The sequence below is a fragment of the Panthera tigris genome, chromosome B2 (genome assembly GCF_018350195.1).
Source record: "Panthera tigris isolate Pti1 chromosome B2, P.tigris_Pti1_mat1.1, whole genome shotgun sequence".
NCBI lineage: Eukaryota > Metazoa > Chordata > Mammalia > Carnivora > Felidae > Panthera > Panthera tigris.
Window position 1 is genome coordinate 89,384,388 of NC_056664.1, and position 25,921 is coordinate 89,410,308.

The following is a 25,921-nucleotide window of genomic DNA, read 5'->3' on the forward strand; positions in this document are numbered from 1 at the left end:
TGTTCATGAATTTCCAGTGGTTAAAGCTGTGAAGGAATAGGACGTGATTTATTTAATGAATTGTTGAGGCAGTTCCGTGAACACAGCTTTTCTTTAACTTAATTTAAAAAAATTTATTGGGGCCTTCTTTGCAACAAGAATTGATGCACCATAAGATTTCAGGTGAATATTACTACTCCCTGTCCATAATGGCCTCACAGATTACCAGAGGGGATATGTAAATAGGAAATTACAGAACAGTGTACTGTGATAGTATGCATATGTTATCATGCCTTATTGTGGTGCATTCTTTGAACATTGCTGATATTTACTCAGTATTCCCTGGTACTGGTTGTTTACAGCTGGTATCTGTTCTTATTGGTCTGTGTATCTACTTGTATTGGCTAGAACCCCTGCAATACTTAAGTTGTTAAATACATCGTCTCTGCAATAAAGTGCATGGGGAACACCAACTCTGATTATTTATGAATGGAATTCAATAAGACTTCCTGAGATGATTCTTGGACTATCTGAAAGGATGAATAAGAGTTAGCTCAGTAAGGGACAATGTAGGAAGGGAAAGTACCGTAGCTAGTAGGGGATGATGTCTGAGAGTTTCAAGTGTTGGTGAGGATTTGGAGCCCAGAAAAAACCCCTGCTGGTGGGAGTGTAAATTGATATACCACTGTGGAACACGGGGAGGCATTATTTATTACAGTTGAATAGAATACATATTATCCCATGACCCACAAACTTCCCCCAAGATGGGATATACCTAGAGATACACGCTTATATGTACCAGGATGAGTGCTCCTGAGTGTTCACAGAAATGTTTATTTTAAATGTCTTAAGCTGAAAATAGTCAAAATGCCCAGTAACAATGGGATGGATAAACCAATTGTGATATAGTCATACAATGAAATGCTTCACAATACTAGAGGGAACAGATCACAAGTACACAGAGTAACGTGGATGAATCTAATGACTTAAGGTTAGGCAAAAGCAACACTTCATACAGTATGACTACATTTACACGGAATTTAAAAACACAGGCAAAACTAATCTATATTATTAGGGATAGATTTAATCATGGTAAAAATAGAAAGAAAAGCAAAAAAGTGATAAGTGGAAAAGTCAGAAGATGGGAGGCTTTTATGTATGGTTCTGCCAGTTATATTAACAGTAAAAATTTTAAAAATGCAGTCCAATATCTAATCATATGGTTTGAAAACAATTATCCAAATCTCTGTTCTTTCTTCTTTAGTAATTCTTACCTTATGCTTAATTTTCCTACTTTGCTTCTGTTCTCTTTTATTTTTCATCCAGTTACTTCAAACATTAAAAATCAGCTAATATAAATGTTAAATTTGATTGTGATTCTGTTATGCTGAAATTTCGATGTCAAAATATATGCAAAAATCTTGCAAAAGAGCCATTTTCAGGCAAAACACTTATATATGACTGGCTGAACTCATTGAATAATCTCATACAGAGAAACATATTCACAGTCAGGCACCTCGTGTTGTTTTAAAAACAACAAATGTGGCTATTTGAAAAAGCCAAGATGACTAATTTATTTCAGTTTTCATTCTGTTATTTAGATCATGAAAAACCAATGCTTAATAAAGATTTTGGGGGATACACAAAAATAGTGTTTAATAGGTAAAAATGAACTTTTATGACAATTGCTTTTTAAGCATTTCCACAAGGTCAATAAGGAAAATATGGATTACATATTCAGAATAATAGGTTTGGGCACGTATATGCATTTTTGGAAATGATGATTTAAGTTTAAGACATAGGTAAACATTTTTCAATGAATTATGTATAGCAAAATCTGTTACCTCCCAAATCATTTATGTATTTAAATATCTCTTCTCCAAATATAATCTATAGGTATATGACTCCCTAAGTTTTAGTCAACAGTCATGCTAATAAGTATGTTTCTAAGGCTAATGACCTTGTGTCTAAGATTGGGAGTATAATTGATAAGGCTAAATATTATTTTTTTTTTTAACGTTTAACAAAAAAAATTTTTGCTAAGTCAGAAGGCTCGCCTGTGATCGACAATTCCTAGGCTATTAAAGTTTTAACCCAAATCTCTTCAGCTCCACCTTTCTATCTCCCTATACCTTTTCCTTTATTCAACTCCTGGCTCTTGAATTCTCTGAAGAAGATAGGAACTTCAGAGAGTGGGAAAAGGAGTTATCTGTAAAAGAATACGATGTGTGGAAAGAACCCTGAAAGTAAACTGTAAACTTGAATCTAAAACCTTTGTTCATGTCGTTACAAACTAGACAAGGTAAGAACCCTGTGACCTTGGCAGTTACTGTTTTTCTCCCGAGGTCGATTAAAACCTTTATTGAGCATCTCCTGTAAATGTTGCAATTTAAAGTAAAGGCAAATGGGTGTATTTGTAAAAATTCTATACAATTGAAATTTTATGAATCCTTTGGTAATATTTATAAGAAGTTTCTTGCTTTACTAATTCACCTAATTTCCAATTTGAGAAATTCATCCATTGAATAATAAATTCATATCAATGAAAATAACCTTCTTGTCCTTTACCTTGTCTTGTTAGCTGTGGCAGGTAGCTGCCTTCCTTCCCTCTAGGTATATGAACATGAAAAAAGCTAAACATGAAAAGCTACTGTTAATATTTTGTGCTTCATAAGGCTTAGAAAATACCATAATCTTATCTTTCTCATTCTTATTTCTTATTCTTATACCTTAGTAGACACTGCTTGTTAGTTACATATACAGAAACAAAATATTAATTCACTGATCATTGATAAATATTAGCTATTAGAAATTTTAAGCATTATTTATTTAAATTATGTTCATATTTTAAATATTGTTAGTATTTACATAGAAAGTTTTTTTACAATCTTTCATACAAAGAATCTCTCAATTCTTTTCTTTTCTTTTTTTAATGTTTATTTATTTATTTAAAATTTTCAACATTTATTCATTTTTGAAAGGCAGAGAGAGACAGAGCGCGAACAGGGGAGGGGCAGAGAGAGAGGGAGACACAGAATCTGAAGCAGGCTCCAGCCTCCAAGCTGTCAACACAGAGCCTGACATGGGGCTTGAACCCACAAACCATGAGACCATAACCTAAGCTGGAGTTAGACGCTTAACCGGTTGTGCCACCCAGGTGCCCCAAGAATCTCTCAATTCTTAGGTAACATTTCATTATATCTAAGCGCCATTTCATCCAGGACAACTCCCTCTAATGGTATAATGAAAATCAGTGCTTTCTCTGACTTATTTCACTTAGCATAAAACTTTCTAGGTCTATCCATGTTGCAAATGGCAGGATTTCATTCTTTTTCTAATATTCTATTCTACATGTATACCACATGTTCTTTATCCATTCATCAGTTGGTGGACATTTGGGCTCTTTCCATAATTTGGCTATTGTAGATAATGCTTTAATAACATTGGGGTGCATTTCACTCGTATATGGAATTTAATAAACAAAACAATCATAGGGGGAAAAAAGAGAGGCAAATCAAGAAGCTGACTCCTAACTATAGAGAATAAACTGATGGTTACCAGAGGGGAGGTGGGTGAGGGGATGGGTGAAATAGGAATGGGGATTCAGTAGGGCACTTGTCGTGATGAGCACCGGGTATTGTATATGTAAGTGTTGAATCACTAAATTATGCACATGAAACTAACATTGCACTCTATGTTAACTAACTGGAATTTAAATAAAAATTTAAAAAAAGAAAACCAGTGTTAAATAAGATTAACTTAATAAATACTCCTTTGCAGAAAACTATCTACATTATCTCTATCAACCCTCATGGTACCTCTGGAGTGAACCCATCCACCCAGGTATTACATGAAAGTACTTCCCCCTTGAAATTTCTAGGCATAAAACTATTTTTCATTTACTAAATTGCAAATTTTCACGCTTATTTGAAATATAACTCCAGAAAACAGGTCCTAAATAGTTGAAGACATCTTTTTGTAGGAAGATTTTCTTCTTAAGAAAAAAAAAAAAAAAAAAAGGAAATTTATGCTTGTGAGGTTGGTGTTGAGAGAAGACTGACAGTGTCAGTTTAATGTATTCTGATTCACATTGTTCATCTATATACACTGACATCTTAATACATACACAATTTATTCATGATGGGTAGGACAAGCAAATGGAGGAATGAATATAAAGGAAATTAGATGTTTTTTTTTAAAGAAAAAGAGTGTTAAGAAGTCTGAAAAGTGATAAGAAAACGTACATGGCAAAGAAGAGCATGATGTAGAGAATAAATCAAAAGAACAGATGATGAGTTCACTTACATTGCAGCCATATTTCACACAAGTTTGATTATTTAAAAAAAAATCCTAACATAATAATCCTCAACTATTTTTCAATGAACATAATCATGTTGATGGGATTAAGTGGCTCTAATGAGCCAGCTTTATGGCTACTTGTCTCATGACTACTTTCAAGTTAAATATCAAGAAAAAATTATATGGGGAAAAATCCTGCTGCTAATACCTAGCAAAATTAATAAGGATGTTTCAATAGCCATAAAGCACAAAAAGTAACACTTACATTTACCTGCTATACCCCTGCTCCATACCACCCACACTGATGAGTAAGAAATACACTATATATGTATTTTTAATGTTTATTTATTTTTGAGAGAGGGATAAACAGAGTGCTAGTGGGGGAGGGTCAGAGAGGGAGGGAGACACAGATCTGAAACAGGCTTCAGGCTCTGAGCTGTCAGCACAGAGCCTGATGCGGGGCTCGAACTCACAGACTGCGAGATCATGACCTGTGCCGAAGTCAAACCCTTAACTGATGGAGCCACCCAGGCGCCCCTCCACTTCTTAATCTTTAACCTACAGTGAGGACCTTTAGAAACTGTTAAAAGGTAAACTGAGGCACATTAAAATTTTTTTTCAAGAGTTTGAATGAACATCGATTGAAATCAAGTAACACCAAACTGAAAGTGGTTGGGAGTGCCCCATTGACAGGGACAAGGGGAAAAGTTTTTATAGAGAAGGTGCAGAAGCAACACAAGAAAATTATTTGATTGGCTTAGCTTACACTTGTCCTATTTGGGAAAGCCTAGTTGGCTGTTTGTGACTGGTTGTTCTTAAGTGTTATTTTTCTCAGATTCAAGGGCATAGACTTCAGCATAGGGTTTCATTTGCTTACATAGGGTACCAAAGCATTAGGGGCACTTCGGTCTAATGGCCTCCTTGTTTAATTACTTTAACAAAACATAGTACCAGTTTTAGCTCAAAACACTTCAGACCATAAAGAGAAGCAGAAGAAAGGGGATCACTCCCATGACTCTGTCTCTACCTATTGACTATCTAGACAGCAGCTACAATGACCTGATCTAACTATGGCAAACCAGGCTTCGTCACCATTTACAGCTAGAAAGAAAACCTTCTAGGGATTACTCTCACTTGTCAGCTTCCCATATATCTCTAAGTGACAAAGGAAGCTGGAGAGAAGGGACTAACAGAGTTTATCCTAATGAAGAATATACCATGAGTTGGTGATGATGATGAAAAAGTATGGTCAGATAGGCTGGGGGTGTGTTTTAAACATACCCGCCCCTATATTTCTGCCTCTCATCTACTTTGAATAAGTAGAGCTGAACACTGTAATCAACGTAGCCTAAACAACTGAACTTTATGTTCAAAGTTGAATGATACAAAGGCATTTCACTTTTTATCTCAAACATTCATACAATCTTTCATCTGAATTCTTTTTCTAACTAACCAGAGAGAAGCTTCTCTTCATTGGAATGATGAAGGAATTGGATCTCACATCTAGTGGTCTGACAGTCAGGAGCAGATGCAGATTTGTGGGTCCGTTAGCTTATACAGTGGGGAGGGGTGCTCTTTAAGAAAAAAACAAGTCACAAATACAAATTTCAGTGCAAATGTTTCTTTAGAATGAGAAAAGACACGACACATTACAAATGTTAAAAAGCTAAAAATACCCTAAACACAAAATCCAGGAAAATAACATAATATTTTATTAATTGCCTAACAAGTACTTTTCTCCTACATGTTTTGGTTGCATAATCTTTAATTATCTCTTCAAATGACAACACATATGAAATATCATCTGTGTCACAGTTCAGAATCTATAGCCTTAGGAAACTATGTGATTTTGCATAAGCCTCAACTTTTTATGTCTGAGTTTTTTTTTAAGTTTATTTATTTACTTAGAGAGAGACCTAGTGTGAGTGGGGGTGGGGGGGGGACAGAGAGAGAGAGAGAGAGAGAGAGAGGGAGAGAGAAGGAGAGAGAGAGAATCCCAAGCAGGCTCTGCACCGTCAGCACAGCGCCTGATGCAAGGCTCGAACCCACAAAACCACGAGATCGTGACCTGAAACGAAATTGAGAGTTGGATGCTAAACCAATTTAGCCACCCCAGCACCCCTGTCTGATGTTTTTTTTTTCAGCCTAAGGAAAAACCATTTATCATCTGGTGGGCACCAACTGTGCACGGATTTGGGGCATCTCTGGTTGGCCTCAGGGCTCTAGGAGATACAGCCACTAATGGTGGTGACTGGCGTGTGGGAGGCTGGCTTCTGGAGGTGCTGCTCATGTAGCCCAGCTGCTCCACAGCTCAGTCCTTCAAACCAGCACCTACTCATGCTTTTGTTCCAAAACACTACCCCAGGTGTGGCTGCTACAAGACAGCCAAGGCTTTCATCTTTCATGAAGCATCACCTGTAACTCTTTGACAGCACTCCCCACCTACCTCATGTTTACTGATGCCCCTACCTGACCTCCAGCTGCCTTCAAGCTCCTGGGTCCTACCTCAGCTCACTTTCTGGCAGCTTCTTTTGCACCGGCACCTTTCAGTCTCTGCATCTGGACTGCTCAAGCCTGGCCAAGGTAAGGAGTTCTGGCTGGGATCCAAGGCCTGCTGCTCAAATTTGTTTTACCTTTAACTTAAGGGATTTGCTTTCTTTGCTAGTGTTCTCGCCTCATACACTTGCTGGCCCCTTGGCACACACATTTCTTTGTCAGCTACTCACATATTCCATATCAAAAGCGATTTTAGGCTTATAGAGACCATGACGCTAATCATTAACTGACTTACTGATTTTAAGTTTAATTTCACTTTTATTATGGAGTTACATTTAGTGAACTTGGTTTGATGTAAGTAAATGCTTAACTTTTGATAAGTGATTAAGGTCTGGGATGCATTCTGACATGTTATCCCACTCATTCATGAATCACTCTCCAAATGTGTGAATAAAAATTAGCCTTCCTCTGCTCAAGCATTATCTAACATTTTAATTAGCACGTTCACAATCTCCTTTGACCTTGAACTGTATTAACTGGAAGGGAATGTTCTTTGCAGATTTCAAAACAGGTTAGAAAGTCCAGACTCTTAAACTCTTTAGATTATTTGGAAAACTCCAGTTTATCATTTTGCCAGAGAAGGTTTTCTTTTCTTTTCTTTTTTTTTAAACAATTGTTGGAAATACATTTTGAAGGAAATTTATTCTTTGCTTAGGAAGAACAGAGTATCTATGACATTGTTGGCAGGAGTTGTGGTGTGGGATCAGCCAGAGTAGGGCTCTGTCAATACTTTCATGGGACCTAGTTTTGCTTTCATGAGCCCCTTCCTCCATAAAAACTTAAAATTATACCTTATAATTGTATTGGTATAAATACAAATATAATCCAGTTTGGATTCTATTTATTTTTCCCTTTTGAATTTATAAGAAATAAAAACATTTTCATTGGCCTCTAAAAGTTTTGTGGGCCCTGGGCATTGTGGCTTCTGTGCCTAATGGATGAGTCATTTCTACTTATCTTTATATTTAAAAAAAATACAACGAAGTATTGACTTGGAAACTCAAAATGCCATGCTATTCCCTCAGCTTTGAATGAAGACGACTCACTTAAAAGCAAGGCTATAACCAGTCCATGGAGCCACCATGAAGCTTACTAGATGATGAGTGTAATTTATAATGCTAACATTCAGTCTTGGGCCATATCATAGGTTTATTTCTGGAAATAAATATAAACTGAATGTAAACACTTCTAATATGTGGTGAACTCAATAATTAGAGCCAAAAATTGAGTGGGCAGGGAAAAACACACTCTGAGAATCAACTTCAGCAGATTCCAATGTTATGTGACAAAGGTATGGAGATTTGTGAAGGAAGAAAGAGCAATGGGACAGCCTGTCTGATGAGCCACAACCAAAGGCAACGTTTCAGCAGCCTCAGGAAGATGACCCTCCACCTACTTGCTTGATGATGCTTGAAAGTAATTTAACTGAGAATGCAGACTTTCAAATCCATAGTTAAAATATTGCTTCTAATGTGAAAACTCCTGAGAAAATAAAGTATTGTACCTAACGTATGATGCAGAATTAAAGATCGCCACCTGAACTTTCTCTGAAAGCAGGTTGTGTTGAGGGGAAATGTTCTGGTTTTGCCTAGCTTTTAGAATCTAGAAGAGGCTATGGGAGCTCAAGATGGTTCATTAGAAGCATAGGTCATCCACTGGCCTTCCCTGAAGGAAGAAGATAGCATGGTGGGGGTGGGATGGGGAAGATACAAAGGGGGACAAGTACCCTTCTTCACAACTGATACTATAATCAGAGTAAGAGGGCAGTGGACTTTCTAAAGCAGTGTTAGAGAGTCCTGGTCTTTTGATGTTGGTTGGAGTGTAGACTGGGATAGGACTGTGGAGACGAGAAGGTGCCATGACTAAAATTAGGCCAAGAGAACCAGCAGGGCTCCTGGTACAATTGTGCAGGTTGTGCACAGCTTAAGGGTGCCACATCTAAGGGAGGGCGGTTTATTTATTTGTAGACATCATAAGTTTGTATATTTATTAAAACAGTTTTCTGGCTGATGGTAGTAGAGTACTTTGTTTTAATTAAATTGGCATATTTTGTCCATTTTCTGACAGATGGGAAGAAGAGAGTCTCTAAATTGCAGAAAGGCACATTTTGTTTAGTATCCTTGTACCCCTTCAGGAAGTTCCTTAGCTTGAAAAAATTCCTGCATTTTGTTCTCATTGAAGACAGGAGTCCTGTTTTGTTTTGTTCCCCGCCCCCATGATTTTTTTCCTATCACATAATATAGGAGCACAGTTTACCGACGAAATTGAACTTTCCCCAAGCTTTGTGCAGTGGCAGTATTGTAGCCAATGAGGTCTATCTGAGGCGCGATTATTGCTAATTGAAATTGAACTTTCCCAAGAACCATCATAGTCACCAGCCAAATGTGACTGTTGAGCATTTGAAATATGGCTTGTTTGGATGGAGATGCACTGTATGTGTAAAACACGCTGGATTTTTAAGACAAAGTGTGAAAAATATAAAATAGTTCCTCAATGACAAGTTTATATTGAAAATACATGGGAATGATAATTTTTAATATAATGGGTTAAATGAAATATATTAAAATTAATTTCACCTGTTTATTTTTAGTTTTTAAATGTGCCTACTAGAGGGGCACCTGGGTGGCTCAGTCAGTTGAGCATCAGACTCTTGATTTCCGCTTAGTTTTGAACCCAGTGCACTGGGATCAAGCCCCATGTTGGCTCTGTGCTAAGCGTGGAGACTGCTTGAGATTCTCTGTCTCGCTCTCTCGCACTCTTGCTCTCTCCCCCCCCCTTACTTCCTGTGTGTGTACTTGTGTGCTCTGTTTCTCTAAAAAATAAAAAGATTGTTAAATGTGGCTACAAGAAACTTAAGTTACATATGTGGCTTGCGTTGGTGGCTCATATTTCTGCTGTACAGAGCTCTGCCTTAGAAGGCTGACTAGAAAAAAAAATCCTTGGTAATAATTTATACAATAATCATTTACATTATCTCCAATTTAGTACCCTTTGGTTAATAGTATTCTGATCCACTTCATATTATTTTTAAGAGTTACATGAGGCATAATCTTAAATAGGGTTAAAGAAGAACATTTCTGAAAAATGTATGTTTCTTCGTGGCAAAGATGTTAAGTTGAAAAGAAAAAAAAAATCATTTTTTTATGGCTCGGCACTTTGCCCAGATAATTACAAGCTTTTATTTGGAGAAGAGTGTTGTTTGTTCCTGAAAATCTGCTAGCGTTATTTAAGTAGCCTCATATGAACATAGTGACTCATGTTTGGTATAAGATTTTTGTTTAATTTGATCACTTCAATTTATATACTGATTATGGTTTTACAGTTGTATTATTTTGTAATAGTTTGTTTTGTAGTTTATCTATAAGATGAGAAAGTAAGCATTGTAAAAGCATACTAGCCAGCTTTACTCAACTAACTAGGGATCTTTGTTCAATAGTAGCTTCTAGATATGTGACTTTTCCTCAGCACCACAGCTTTTCCTAAGGGCATGAGTGAGATGGACCAAAGGAAGGTCAATATACTTCATTGAATATGGACTGGTCTCATGCTAAGTAGAGATAACCTTGCCTGGGAGTATCTGGTTGCCAGGCCAGGCCAGGCCAGGTCAGGCTGAGATTGAAGCTGCTTTTGTGTGGAAGTTGTGTGTGTGTGTGTGTGTGTGTGTGTGTGTGTGTGTGTGAGAGAGAGAGAGAGAGAGAGAGAGAGGAACTGGATGAGGAAAACAGAAGAGAGGGAGAGGGAGAGAGGGAGAGAAAGAGAACTTTCTGATATAATCTTTCTAAGGACTATCTATTAGCACCAATAAAACATCATCTATATTGGGACTTTCAGGGTTGAATCAAACCCTGGCTTTTCCTAAAAATTGGGAGTGAGGTGTGTAGCAGAAATGACAATGTAGAAGAATTCTTTATTGTGTCAGTATTCAGTGTTCCACATATAGGTAATGCTCACATAACACTAATTTCCAAAACATCAAAGAAAAGATATGTTCATTCAGATGGTACAATCCCAGAAGGGATGCATGAAATATTTAGTATTCATTTCTGCTTTAGGTTTTAGGATAAAAAGTTATTACCTATTTGAGTAGATGTCAAGATGGGGTTGTGAATTTAACAAAAGAAACCCTTAGATAATTTACACTTCTTTCATTGTGGTTTATATACCACAATATTGTACATTGTGGAGTACTACGTGGAAATGAGAAAGAATGAAATACGGCCCTTTGTAGCAACTTGGATGGAACTGTAGAGTGTTATGCTAAGTGAAATAAGCCATACAGAGAAAGACAGATACCATAAGTTTTCACTCTTATGTGGATCCTGAGAAACTTAACAGGAACCCATGGGGGAGGGGAAGGGGAAAAAAAAAAAAGGTCAGAGTGGGAGAGAGCCAAAGCATAAGAGACTCTTAAAAACTGAGAACAAACTGAGGGTTGATGGGGGGTGGGAGGGAAGGGAGGGTAGGTGATGGGCATTGAAGAGGGCATCTTTTGGGATGAGCACTGGGTGTTGTATGGAAACCAATTTGACAATAAATTTCATATGTTAAAAAAAATTTACACTTCTTTCAAATAGGTCAAGTGCTCATAGAAGAAGAGACATTTTAGTCTGACAATCGGAAATCTACTACAGTAAAAACAAGGGTCTTCCTAACTGCTGATCCTTACTTGGTCGTCAAAGGTAATGCTTCATCTGCTTGTTTATTTTTATTATTGTTATTATTTTTAATTTCAAAAGTACAGACTTCCCTAAGCTGTGGTCCAAATAAAAAGGTAGCAGTTCATATATCTATCACTCATTATTCTATATTGAAGGCAGAAAACAAAGATATTTTATTTAACAATAAAATAATAACCATGAGCACCTAACCTCCCCATCTCAGGCACCTGAGCCCTCATCCTGGAAAGAAAAAAAAAGTTGCTTGTTGCTAAAAATCTGCTAGCATTATTTAAGTAGATTCGTATGAACATAGTGTTTGTTGTTGTTGTTGTTGTTGTTTAGCACACACTTGATTTTCATCCCCGCTTTTTAAGACTTGGACCCTTCTCTCTCTAGAGTGAGTTGAATGGTGCCCCCTGATAAGGGGTGTTTATGGGAAAGAATTCCTGATATGAACCCAGTCACAGCCTAGGAAACATTTTGGAAGCCTGAAGCCACTGACCTATTAAAATAATTTCACAAAGGATAAGAGGATTTAGAGTCTTGTGTCACTATTAAAAGTTCTGGAGCCTGAATGCCTGAGACTGAACCTGACTCTGACACTATCTGTGACCTTGGGCAGGTCATTTTACTTTTCTATGCCTTAGAATTTTCATCTGTAAGTTGGGGAATAATAATAGTACCTACCTCATAAGGGTTGTTTTGAGGATTGAGTGAAATAATGCATTTAAAGCCCCATGCCAGATGTAGAGTAAGTGCTCATGAATATTAGCTATAATTTAATTCTTCTCACTGCTCTATGCCCAAGTCTTTAAAGTATTTGTGCAGAAAATGAAATTGACAACTATTAGTTTCTTTAATATATTTCCGTAACACGTTCTTAATCTGCTGCATTTCCAGTGATGTGAAGATATCTGTTGTTATAGTGGCCTCCTCTTTTCTCCAAACTTTGGGGTTCTGCCTTCCTTTTGCTGTCACCATCACTGCCTCCTCTCTTACTCAGTCACACTTGCCCCTACACAAGTACACTGTGTTGCTTTAAGATTTCAGAGGGCAAAAAGGGACTAGTCAATTAAATAAGCATCTCCTGCCCCATCACCATCTTCTGTAATTCCTTCTTCTGTGTATCTAGGAAATTGCTGGGGAATGACATTTAGGAGGTTTGATAGTTGTTTTATTTACTAGAGTTGAGATGAAATTGATTGGTATTTTTCTGCTAAACACTCCCCTGCAGAGGTAAGAGTTTCAAGAACAAAGAAGAGGGTGGCCATAAAGAAAAGATGTTTTAATGCTGGGTGTTAGCCTGTGACTGGAGTGGTTTTCCGCAAAACTGTGGTCTGGCCTCTGGAAAAATCCTTGTCCTCGATGGGGACCTGGCCAGTGGCTGGGGGTATAAGACTGGGGATGCTGGGACTGAATCCAGGTTCTGCCCTGCCAGGAGTGAGAACATGGGCAAATTACTTAACTCCTTTTAATTTTAGATTCCTACCTGTTCAATGAGAATAATACAGCCCATCTTATCAGATTGTTTTGAGAAAATGACATGGTACAGATGAAGCACCTGGCAAACAGTAACCATGAAACAAGTGCTGGTTCTTGCTGTTGTTACTATTAATTCTCTACCTATGCCTTTGCTCATGTTCTCTCTGCATGAATGTACCTTTTCCTCCTGGATGATGTGGAGGACTCTTCTTTTTAGGAACGGCTCACCTTCTTGGAGAACTATCCTCTGATTTTTTTCCAGTGCTGGGAGTCTCACCTGCCTCCATGCTGTCAGGTTTTGTACGTGCTCATGATTTTTAGTGCTGTGTTCACATGTCCCTCCCCCCAAACTGTAAGTTACTGTAAACACATGGCATATGTTCAACATCCACTCTTTACTGAATTAACAGTTTCTCTCTCCAACCCTTATTCCTCCTGACCACTTCCCATATACCTTGCATCTATTTTCATATTCTGGACTCTTAATTTCATGGCCCCTGAGACCCCTAGCTCCCCGCCCATCTTTGTGTTCTATTCAGATGGGCCTTCTTTGGGTTCTCTTTCTCATAGCCCCACTGCTTCCTTCAGTTAGGGCAGCTTCCTCTGAGCCACCTCAGCAGAATCCCTCCTCCGTCTTTCATAGTCCATGTCAAGGCTGCCTCCTAAGTCTTAGTTTCTGACTCACCCCAACTCACCTTTCTTCAACTGTACTCAGGATGGCTGTCTAGAAATGTAACAGTACCAATGCATATTACAAATGTTACATCTCAAAAGGTGCTTTGTGGTGACAGTGGTCCTTCTCAAGGTGTATGTAGCATTATGTAGATGTTAGCAACCCTGCTTGGTAAAAGGATTTCTCTCGCTTCTGGGTGCTCATGCTTAGATGTTGTTCATAGAGGATGTCATGAGTAGAGAATTATGTCTCAAAGCACCATCTGAGCCAGCAGAATATGCATGGCACCCATCCTTCCTGTAATTAGGACCCTCTCCTCTTTTATTACACAGCTGTGTCTGCTACTCTGTACTTCTAGAAGCAAGCCTTCTCCTAGTTGTTCCAAAAAGAGAATTTGAGATCCTCATTCTAGCTTTTGCGTCATCACTCCAATGAAACCATGCTTGTCAGGCTGGCTAAATACAGTGAATTCTTATTTTAGTTGAGTTCCAGGCAATAGCTAGCATCATTGCATAGTTCCTCCTTAAAACAATTTTTGCTCTTGACTTTCTTAATATCACTTAGTTCTCTTTTTACTGGCTGAATGTCCTGCTCAGTCTCCTTTGCTGGTTTCTCTTTGCTTGCCAGTCCTTGAAGTGTTGACACTCCCTAATGTTGGGTCCTAAGCCACTGCCTCTTAGTCCTCCTCATCCCCTGCAAGGTCTTATCTCTTCCTGATGTCAGTGACTGTGTGTGTTTGTGTCTGTATTGCTGCCCAAATGATAATCATGGTGTTGATGAAGATGATATGTACTGAGTTCTTGTTATATGCACTTTAAGGATTTCATTTGCATGAAGTCATTTAATCATCACAGTAAGACTAGGAGGTAGAATGATTATTAATCCTGTTTTACAGGTAAGTGCAGAGTTAGGAGCTGACCAAACCGTCTGGCCTTGGATCATGCACTGCCTCTTTCAGTTTTACACTTCTGTCCTTATTCCAGAATATCACTCTTGGATTTCACCCAGGCACCTCAAATAAGTAATATATATTAAGAACTAAACTTACCATCGTGCATGTACTGCTCCTGCTCCTGTGTCCCCTATGTCAAGGATGGCACCAATTCTCCCCATTTGGCCGAGCTGCACAGCTGGCCTTCTCTTTGCCTTCATTCTCACCTGCTCTTTAATCAGACAGCGGATTCTCTCCATTCTCTTCCTTTCCCCAGATCCAACCATGTTTTTCTAGCTTCATTGCTACTACCTCGATTGATGCTACTTTCGTCTATGTCACTGTAATAGCTTCATAACTGATCTCCCTGCTTCTTGTCTCGCTCCCTCTGCAGCCAGTACTAAACAGATGATAGGCTTTGCTTAAATACCCTTCAGTGCCTCCACGCTGACCGCAGGGCAGAGACTTACCGCCTCAGTGTGGCTACATGACACACATGTGCTTCTCTTTTCTGCCTCGGCGTGTGCACCTGTTCCTCACACAGTGTTTGTGCAGTTCCCGGAGCCTTCCACAAACGGCTTCATCTTTGTCTCTTCACACTCTCCCTTCCCTTTGCCTTTAAGTATCTGGCCTCTCCTCTTTACTCCGTTTTGGTCCACATATTATACTCTTAGTTTTTAGCTTTGTACGTTTTAGTGTTTTTATACTTTGGATTCTTGTTTTGTCCACTTGAGTATATTACCCTTTGACTCACATGTATCACACGTGAAACCTCCCATTTTCTCTCCCCCTTCCTCTCCCAATTTTTGATAGGTGTGCAATTAAAAATTTTCAGGCCATACGGTGTGTCATTCTAATCCTTATACTCAACTTTAGGATTGGTTCTACAGTTTAACACGTTCTGGTCCTCCTGCCATTCCTTTGCTGTAGGTGAGGAATTTGCCAAGAGCCCTACAAAAAGTAGATGGCAGGGCTAGTATTTAAACCAAAGTTTGACACAAATTTTTGTGGTTTTTTTTTCCTACTACATCCCGCTTCTTTGAAAAAGAGAAACACATATATATTTAAAAGATAAACAGGGGTGCTTGGGTGGCTCAATTGGTTAAGCGTCCAACTTCAGCTCAGGTCATGATCTTGTGGTTCCTGAGTTCGATCCCCGCATCGGGCTCTGTGCTGGCAACTAGGAGCCTGGAGCCTTCTTCAGATTCTGTTTCTCCCTCTTTCTCTGCTCCTCCCGTGCTCACACTCTGTCTCTCTCAAAAATAAGCACACAATAAAAAAATAAAGGATAAACTATACTGAAAGCAAAAGAGATCAACATAGTACATGGGAAAAGTAAGCAAAAATATAAAAATATAAAAAAGAAACATGATAAAATAGAAATAGATATATGAAAGATTAAAATTCACTTCACTGGCATAAAACATGTAAAAATAAAAATTATTAAAAAATTATATGTGGGTACACATGATTATATATATATATATTTTTGATAAGATATTCACAAGCCAATAATAAAGTAAAATCAAATCAAACAAGAGATTAATAAGCCTAGAGAGGGTTAATATTTTTAAAGGCATTAAAATAGGTTAAAAATCATTAGAGGTAATCTACATTCCTTGAACAAAGGCAGCTACAGACTCTAGCCAAGTATTTAAACTTTTTTATCTCATTTGACATCAGGTCCTAGGTCCTTTCCATCTTTCTCCCCTGCAGCCCCCTCATCAGGTGAGTTTTTCTCCAAGGCTGGTCCCTTCAGGGATACAAGAAGGAGGCAGCATCTCCAAACACCATATCCTCACATAACCATAAAGACCAGAAAAGAAACCATGTCTTTTTTGTGGACATGTTGGTGAATGTGCAGTCCTTTCCAAGCAACCTCTCCTGCAGACTTCCCCACAAGTATCAATGGCTGGAAATGTGCCATTTGCTCATTGATAAACTCATACATAGTAAGAGGAGTCCAATTACAGTGATTGGTCTAAAATAATCTAGATTTCCTCCTGTCCACCCTGGGTCTAGGGATGGACATAAACTCACCAGAAGCACACAGCCATGCAAACCCAATGCAAGAAGAGCATAATCAACCAACAGCATTTGTCATAGGTAGAAACACTAGAAAGACTTTCCCTTTTCCCTTTGACCTGTCTGCCTCTCATTTTTGACTCTCAAGTACCAGTGAGGATCAGGATGGGCTGGGTGAAGACATACAACTTCATGTTTTTTTGGGTTTTTTTTTTGCTTGCAACAGCTGATTGGGGCACAAGTTCCTATTATTAGGTCTATAATTGTATAATTTTTTAATATAATGAATGACATACTGATTTGTCTCCAAGAATGGCCATAATAAATATTTACCCATGACTAATGTGAAATTCTTTTTGTTAATGTTTATTTATCTTGGGAGGGAGGGAGGGAGACAGAGAGAGAGAAAGAGAGAGAGAGCATGTGGGGGAGGGGAAGAGAGAGAGGGAGACAGAGAATCCCAAGCAGGCTCTGTGCTGTCAGCACAAAAGCTGACATGGGGCTCAAACTGATGAATGGTGAGATCACGACCTGAGCCGAAATCAAGAGTTGGATACTCAACCAACTGGGCCACCTAGGCACCCCTAATGTGAAATTATCAAGGTATTTATGAGTCACTGAAGAGACCAAGCTTAGTGTCTGCATGATCTAAATGGATATTTACAAATACACACATGTGTAGTCATATTTACAAACACACCTGTGACTCCAGTGAGAAAAAATAAATATAAGGTACATGTTAAAAACAAGCATTTCCAATGGCTGAAGAGGGTCCAATATCGTATGTACAGAAATACACCCCAAATTTAAAATTACTGCCTAGATTTTCATGAAAACGAACACAGAGAAGTAAAGTGCCAATTATAATAATAAGCAAATGTATAGAATATGTATAATGTGCCATATATTGTACTTAGCTCCTTACTATATTATCTCACTTAATTCTTATAGTCACATTCATGGCAGATACTACTATTACCTTCATTTTGCAAATGGGACTACTGACACTAAGAGGACAAGGACATTACTCAGTTCACCCTGATAATGAGTGGTAGGGCCAAAAATTAATCCTATTTCTGTCGGCTTCCAAAGCTGGGTGGCTGGTCTTTGACCTCTACTGAAAAGATGGTGAACAATAGACACACTTCCCCTGAAATGTTCCCTTCTTGTTAGGAGCCCAAACTGCTCCCAAGAGCCTCTGGGACATTGGGTTAATAGCTTATCATGATCATTGCTGCTTGAAAAGAATCAAGAAACACTTTGAGAAAATTACACATATCTCATATAGAAGCTCTATATAGGGGCGCCTGGGTGGCGCAGTCGGTTAAGCGTCCGACTTCAGCCAGGTCACGATCTCGCGGTCCGTGAGTTCGAGCCCCGCGTCAGGCTCTGGGCTGATGGCTCGGAGCCTGGAGCCTGTTTCCAATTCTGTGTCTCCCTCTCTCTCTGCCCCTCCCCCGTTCATGCTATGTCTCTCTCTGTCCCAAAAATAAATTAAAAAACGTTGAAAAAAAAAATTTAGAAGCTCTATATAAAGAACAAACTATAAATTCCCTTCTAGATTTTGAAAATATAAAATATTTTAGGTAAAATTTATACAATTAAATACTTTAGTAGTAAATAATTTTATGCCATTTTCTATTTGAAAAGATGTTTTCATATGTGTTCTATGAAATAATCTCCACCAAAGAGTGCAGCCTTTCTTTTAAATTTATGAATAATTTTGTTGGAGGAAAATATTCACCTGGACTTTAAAAAGAGCTTCAGTACATGAATTTATTTAAAAAAATTTTAAGATTAAAAGGCATTTTTATGCCAGTTTATTTGCAAGTTCATAGGCTTAAAAAACCCCAAACTACCATCTTAATGAACTTGAGTGATCAGAGGATTGTAAAATGAGTAGCTCAACTTTTTTAGAAGGCTTGGGACATCAGGTACATTTAGGACAAAGTGGGAACTAGTTGATGAGACTTCCTGTATTTGATGGCTTTGCAACCCAATAGTACTCACATTACATGCTTTAAAATTGTGGTAATGAGCTGCTAAATGTATGTGACTAGAGTTCAGTGTGGCAAAAGCTTTGCCAGTGTTTTACGTGCTTTATATAAATCCCTAAGGATAAAACTTCTTAGGAAGCATGATTTCCATCTAGGTCTCTCAGAATGTTAGAGTCACAAAATAAACACACTATCGTATGTGTAAATTTATTGTAATGGATGATCATGCCAAATATTTGCATTCGTGAGCAATTCTCTTAGACTTGAATATATAGATCACCAGCATTTTTCACAGAACTAGAACAAATAATCCTAAAATTTGTCTAGAACCACAAAAAACCCTGAATAGCCAAAGCAAACTTGAAATAGAAAAGCAAAGTTGGAAACATCACAATACCAGACTTCAAGTTATATTACAAAGCTGTAACAATCAAAACAGTATGGTACTGGCACAAAGATGGACACAGATCAAAGGAACCAAATAGAAAGCCCAGAAATGAACCCACAACTACATGGTCAATTAACCTTTGACAAAACAGGAAGGAATATCCAGTGGGAAAAGACAGTCTCTTCAACATATGGTGTTGGGAAAACTGGACAGCAACATGCAAAATAATGAAACCGGGCCACTTGATTACACCATACACAAAAATAAATTCAAAATAGATTAAAGACCTAAGTGTGATACATGAAGCCATAAAAATCCTAGAAGAGCACACAGGCAGTAACTTCTTTGACATTGGCCATAGAAACTTCTTTCTAGATATGTCTTCTGAGGCAAGAGAAACAAAAGCAAAAATAAACTATTGGGACTTCATCAAAATAAAAAATAAAGAATCAATAATACTAAAAAGCAACCTATGAATGGGAGATGATATTTGCAAATGACATATCTGATAAAGGGTTAGTATCCAAAATATATAAAGAACTTATAAAACTCAACACTCAAAAAATGAATAATCCAATTAAAAAGTGGGCAGAAGAGGTGAATAGATGTTTTTCCAAGTAAGATATACAGATGGCTGGCAGACACATAAAAAATGCTCAACATCACTCATCACCAGGGAAATGCAAATGAAAGCTACAATGAGATATGACCTTATACCTGTCAGAATGCCTAAAATCAAAAACGCAATAGACAACAGATATTGGTGAACTCTCCCTCTGTTACTAGGAATGCAGACTGGCATAGCCACTCTGGACAACAGTATGGAGTTTCCTCAAAAGTTAAAAATAGAACTACCCTACCATCCAGCAGTCACACTTCTAGCTATTTACCCAAGGAATACAAAAATACTAATTCAAAGGGATAAAAGTAGCTTGATGTTTATAGAAGCATTATCTACAATAGCTAAATTATGCAAACAGTCCAACTGCCCATCAATAGATGAATGAATAAGGAAGAAGTGGTGTATATGTATACAATAGAATATTGCTCAGCCATAACAAAGAATGAAATCTTGCCATTTGCCATGATATGGATGGAACTACAGCATATTATGCTAAGTGAAATAAGTCAGTCAGAGAAAGACAAATACCATATGGTTTTGCTCATGTGGAATTTAAGAAACAAAACAAATGAGCAAAGGGTGGGGGGGAAAGAGAGGGTGAACCAAGGAACAGACTCTGAACTCCGGAAAACAAACTGATGCTTCCCAGAGGGGAGGTTGGTGGGGGATGGGGGAGATACATGATGGGGATGAAGAGCACACTTGTCTTGATGAGCACTGAGTAATATACACAATTGTTGAATCACTGTACTCTACACCCTTCACTAATATTACACTGTGTGTTAACTAACTGGAATTTAAATGAAAACATAAAAAATACTTGAGTATAGAGAGAGTTAAGAATTTTATTATTTTAATTAAATAAAATGTACCAAAGTTACTTTGATGTGTACTTAACGCAATACACAATTGTTACTGTGCTGCATGGTAATTAGCTGTAAGTCATAAGAAATTTTAAATTTTTTTTTTTTTCATTTATTTTTGGGACAGAGAGAGACAGAGCATGAACGGGGGAGGGGCAGAGAGAGAGGGAGACACAGAATTGGAAACAGGCTCCAGGCTCCGAGCCATCAGCCCAGAGCCTGACGCGGGGCTCGAACTCACGGACCGCGAGATCGTGACCTGGCTGAAGTCGGACGCTTAACCGACTGCGCCACCCAGGCGCCCCCTTTTTTTTTTTTTTTTTAATTTTTTTTTTTAATGTTTATTTATTTTGAGACAGAGAGAGACAGAGCATGAACGGGGGAGGGGCAGAGAGAGAGGGAGACACAGAACCAGAAGCAGGTTCCAGGCTCTGAGCCATCAGCCCAGAGCCCAACGCGGGGCTGGAACTCATGGAACGTGAGATCGTGACCTGAGCTGAAGTTGGACGCTTAACGGACTGAGCCACCCAGGCGCCCCAGGAAATTTTAAAATGACTGTCATTTTGCCAGCGTGAATTTTTTGTCAGCACTAACTAATTTTACACAGTCAAATCTAGTTTCTAAAAGCTTCTCTACAATCATACAATTTTCCCTGGATAAGAATCATTCTCTCCCTTCTTCTCTGTCTCCTTTTGCTTTTCCTACTGCCCTTTCCTAAGGTGAAGGGTCCCCCAATTCTGACCCCCAATTCAGCATTCCCACTCATCATTCCCTCCCCCTTCCCATCCCCATCCAGGGATCCAGCTGCTTGGAAATGCCAGGCCCTGGATTCTGCAGATCTTGAAGCTGTGCCTAGTTTGGGCCCTTAAATGTACATCTCCTGCTTTATTATAGGGATCTTTATGACATCCCCATATTTTGGTGTGGGACAGAAAGAAGAAACCTCTCACGGGGTGAGAACGTGGTACAACAGGGAGAGAGAGGGTATGTGCCAATGCATTTGACAGTTTGGGGCAAGAGGAATGAGCACAGTGATGGAGATAAAGGACGGGGGAAGGGAGGTGAGTAGAGCAGCTTCTGGGGTCCACTACCTCTGTGAGAGACCCTGTGTCCATACATGTCCCTGGGGCATAACTCTTCCTCTTGGAGAAAGCTGGGAGATGGATAGGCCAGGAGAACAGAGCCACTTGGGTTTTTCTCACCAGCCCTCGCATGCTCACCTTTCTGGAGGAATCGGGCAGATTAGGGCCCAGTCTAGTCCTATCACTTCCTACCTGTGTAACTCTCACTAGTCACCACCCTCTCCAAACCTCTTTTTTCCCAATGATGGTTTCCCCATTGGTGAAACAGGGATACTCTCTATCTTACACAGTTCTTGCGAAGATTTAATGAAGTGAAGCATCCAGACATTGTTTAACACAAAGTTGGCTCTTGACAAAAGTTCTTTTCTTTTTTCCTCCCCTGAAGTACTAAGAAGGCTTCCCACCCTGCCCCATCGTGATCTTTCACCATCTCCAGCTTTCCTCAGTTTTCCCCACCTATATGTATATCATTTCACTTCTGAGGATCAGAATGTTAAAAATAAGTGTGCAGAGTTTTGGGGGTGAGTACGTATGAGACAGAAGATAAGTGACAGCCTCTGGTTCCTTCCCTGTGGGCTGCAGAAGGGAGTGTTACAGTGCTGGAGAGGCTGTCATGGTGAAAGGTAGGGTGTCTTCAGGGCACAGGACCATTTTCCATCTTCTGTCCTTTGTGGAGTGGGTGCCGTGGATGCCGTCCTTCCCAAGGCACCTAGGGCCTCTGCCCCATCCATGAGATCTAATGTGCTTCCAAAAGTCCTGTCTAGGGAAAGCCTTGTATCCTACCCTATGACTAACATAGTAGGCTGGGGAGTTTGGGGTGTCTGAAAGGACGATTGCTGCACCTTATGCATTTAGCTCATCACTTGTGTTAAGTGCTATAGGCTCACTTCTTGATTGAGCCTGCACTCAGCACTATACTGCAGTAGACCTTCTCCCCAAATCCATTTCTGGTGTTTGGGAAAAGCTGAGCTGATACTAAAAATGAAATCGGTTCTGTCATAGCCTCTTGGACCCACAGGACTATTCCTGGCTTCTCTTTAAACTGCCTGGTGGTTTACCTTCCCAACTTGATCTTTGTTTAACAACCTACATTAACATTCCAGAAACATTAGGTGGCCTGTGTGTCGATGGTACTTTATTCCCTAGGCTAGAAAAACTCTTTTCTTGGAATGAGATTGCTCTGGGCAGTTTAACAACCAGTGCCAGGCTAAGAGTCAAACAATATTGCCTTTGTAATTATCTTGTCATGGCATGAGACAATAGATGAGGGCATGTCTGCTCTGCAAAAGGCCGTTTCAATTGTGACATTTAAACAGATGTCATGATCCAAATGAAATACAAATAATGGGTTACCAACCAAACCCAGTCATAACCAGCCAGTCAGCGCCCCCCTCCCCACATCTCTACCCACTATATTATACTAACAAACATATTTAGGTAGAAAACACCCCACCCCCAAATCTATGCTGAGCTAAATTCAGTGAAAGTTCTGTGCATACCTCAAGTGAAAACAATTTCATGTTTATGTCAGATTCTTTACTAGTAGTTTCAGGGGCATTTTAATAAGATTCCACTACACATGAAGATACCAGACTTTGGGGCAAAACCTTATTAAGAAGCATAAGAAAGCACATAGCTCTCTCAATTGCTAAAGAAAGAACTTTCAGAAAGAATTTCTCAAGGGCTCTAAGAAGCCCCAGGCTGATGTGCAAAAGTCCACGCTACCTCCTTCCCTCTCACCCCAGTTCCCTGATAACTCGGAGGCCATCAGAGGAGTTCAGATGACCCTGCATGCCTCATGTGACCAATGAGTAATATAAAGTTAACCAAGTGGGGCGGGGACTTCACAGAAGGCTGCCCAAAGGGGCGAGTGAACATGGACACAGAGGCAGAGAGGGAGATCTACCAAGGGTGTGGAATTGTACTTGGCTTTTCTAGTTCAGAAAAGGCATGCCTGAACTCCTGGTTAGGAAAACAACCCAGTGATCAATTCCTCACCGTCGCCACTCTATTCCATCCTTTTTACTACCGGAAAGGCAGGTGCACGAGTTCCTTGCGCTCCATCCCTCTGAGCTGAGTCTGACGCTTCCCTGAAAGCCATACTGCATTTCTTTTCCCATTTTTGTTTCCATTTTCTTTACCGAGTATGAAACTAGGCGCCGCCCGCCCCCTCTGTCCCGCAGATGCCTCCGTAGAAGCACACTCTGTACCTTCCGCGGAGAGAAGATGCTCACAGAGATCCGACACCTGTAGTTGAACCCTCCCCTTGGGAGGAGCAGCGGGTGGGTGGAGCCGGCAGGGACCGCCCCCCACCCCCCACCCCCAACGCAGAAGGCTGCACCCTGGGCGCTCCCACTTTCGGCACCTGTGCCTTCGAGCTCCGGCCAGCTGAAACATCACCTGAGTGCTCACTGTCCTCCCCATGGAGTGACAAGGCGTCAAGCGGCCCGAGCGCCCTTCTGTGCGGGACTGGAGACCTCGCAGACAAGTCCTTGATGCAAAGCCGCCAGCAGCCAGCGGTCCAGCTGGGGGAAGGTGGGGAGGAGTGGGAGGGAGCGCGGTCTAAGACAGGTCTGGAGCCAAACCCACCTCTACTGCCAAAGGGCGTGTCAGGAGAAAAACAGCTGCAGCCCCAAACGGGGGTTTACTTTACCACTTAATGCTATTTTATTCAATCAGCACCTTTACTGAGCACCTTTGGTGTGCCTTGAGAGCTTATAGGAGCTTGGGAGGCCCTAACGAATACAATGTTAAAACGCCTCTGCTCTTCACGGAGCTGTTGTTGTTTCTAGTGACTGGTAATCACATAGGTTCCTGTGAACATTTGTAGGTGTTTTCAGCTAAGGACTGAAAGAATAGAATTCTGACTTTGTATTTCAACAAATGTTTATTGATGTCCCAAAGATTCAGAGGGAAGGAGGGAGAAGAAACCTACAATATCACCAAGGAGCTAGTTTCTTTTCAGGAACTTTCGCTTAGCCTGATTAAATCTCTCTGGTATCCCCCAAACTGTAAACCCAACCCAACAAAGCTGCTTGATAGTAACCAGGAACATCATGCTTTCCTATTGATCAAATCCGACCAGTTGCTACTTAGCAAATAAGGTGACATTTATACAGCTGGACCTGGATCACTTCTTCCCCAAGAGAGTCACACAGGGTCATGAAGAGAGAGCCCTGATTCTGTCCCAGCCTTATCATTTACTATTAGGCATATGACCTTGGGCAGATTTGTTAATGTCGTCAATCCTCAGTTGTGCCTTGGGTAGAATGAGGGTTGTAAGTACCTCCCTCCTAGGCATGCTGGGAGGCTTCATTGTGATGGCATATGCAAAGTACTTAAACCATGCCTGGCAGATAGTAAGTGTTGAATAAATAGTCCCAATGATAATTAATAGTGATTACAGCACCTTTCTGAATCCCCCTTCCTTCTATAACCTGAGTGGTGAGTGTGCAGTGGTGAATGTCATGTATTTACATATTAGAAAAATTAAGAAACCTTGAAAGATTAAAAAATTCAACAGACCAGCATTTTTAAAAGCAAGTATGGAGTCATTGATCATAAAGTTTAGAACTGGAAGTTGCCTTAGTATTTATGCAAAAAGATACTGCCTCTAAATGAGTATGTGCTCTAAAATCTTTTGCAGAAAATCCGAGAGGATGAGTATGGGAAATGAAATTTAAAGAGAACTTAAAGAGAGTGCAGAGCGGGAGACTTCGCAGCCAAGATCCTAGAAGGGTGTGTGATTATTAGCAAATGTGATACCTGAGATTTTATCACAGCACCTTTGAGGGAAGAGGGAAAAAAATCCCACCCCACCTGTCTCTTAGTCTGATTCTTACCTGTTATGGAAACTTCCACTGCAATGCCCTTGTCTCAAAGCCTTTACTATTTCTCTGTTAATATAACAACACAGTCTACTGAGTTCATACACCTTATGTGTTCTCCACATTAAATTCTTGAAGCTTTTTTCCCTGTGCAACATTATTATCCCAGACCAGGCTTTGAGTCTTTTCCAAGTAAACTCAAGGGGGAGCTTGTCTTGCCGTTCTTACCTTGGAAGCATCCATTTAAAGAAGGCAGGGCTCTCTGCAGTAATAAGTTTTGCCACTTCAATCCTTTGTTCCAGTGACTGAGAATGATGACAACAGTCAAATCCTATCTACTTGTGTACACGCTACAGGAGGGCTGAATAAATCTTTTTGTTGTTGCCGTATTGTAAAAGCGAAGAAACCAGTTTTTGTGTTCCTAACCCCAGCATGTTGCATTGTGTGTCACCTAGGCATAGGTAGTGGAAAGGCCTGTGCTAGAGATCACTATTCAGGAAAATGTCACCAGATGAGATCGAATTGCATCCTTGTCTGTG

At 39.7% G+C, this 25,921-nt stretch overlaps 1 non-coding gene across 1 annotated transcript; it reads left to right on the forward strand.

Moving 5' to 3' along the window:
- The first annotated feature begins 9,112 nt into the window (after positions 1-9,112).
- Positions 9,113-9,252, forward strand: LOC122238985. Its single transcript, XR_006218110.1, has one exon. It is a non-coding gene; the product is annotated as a U4 spliceosomal RNA (small nuclear RNA).
- The last annotated feature ends 16,669 nt before the right edge of the window (positions 9,253-25,921 follow it).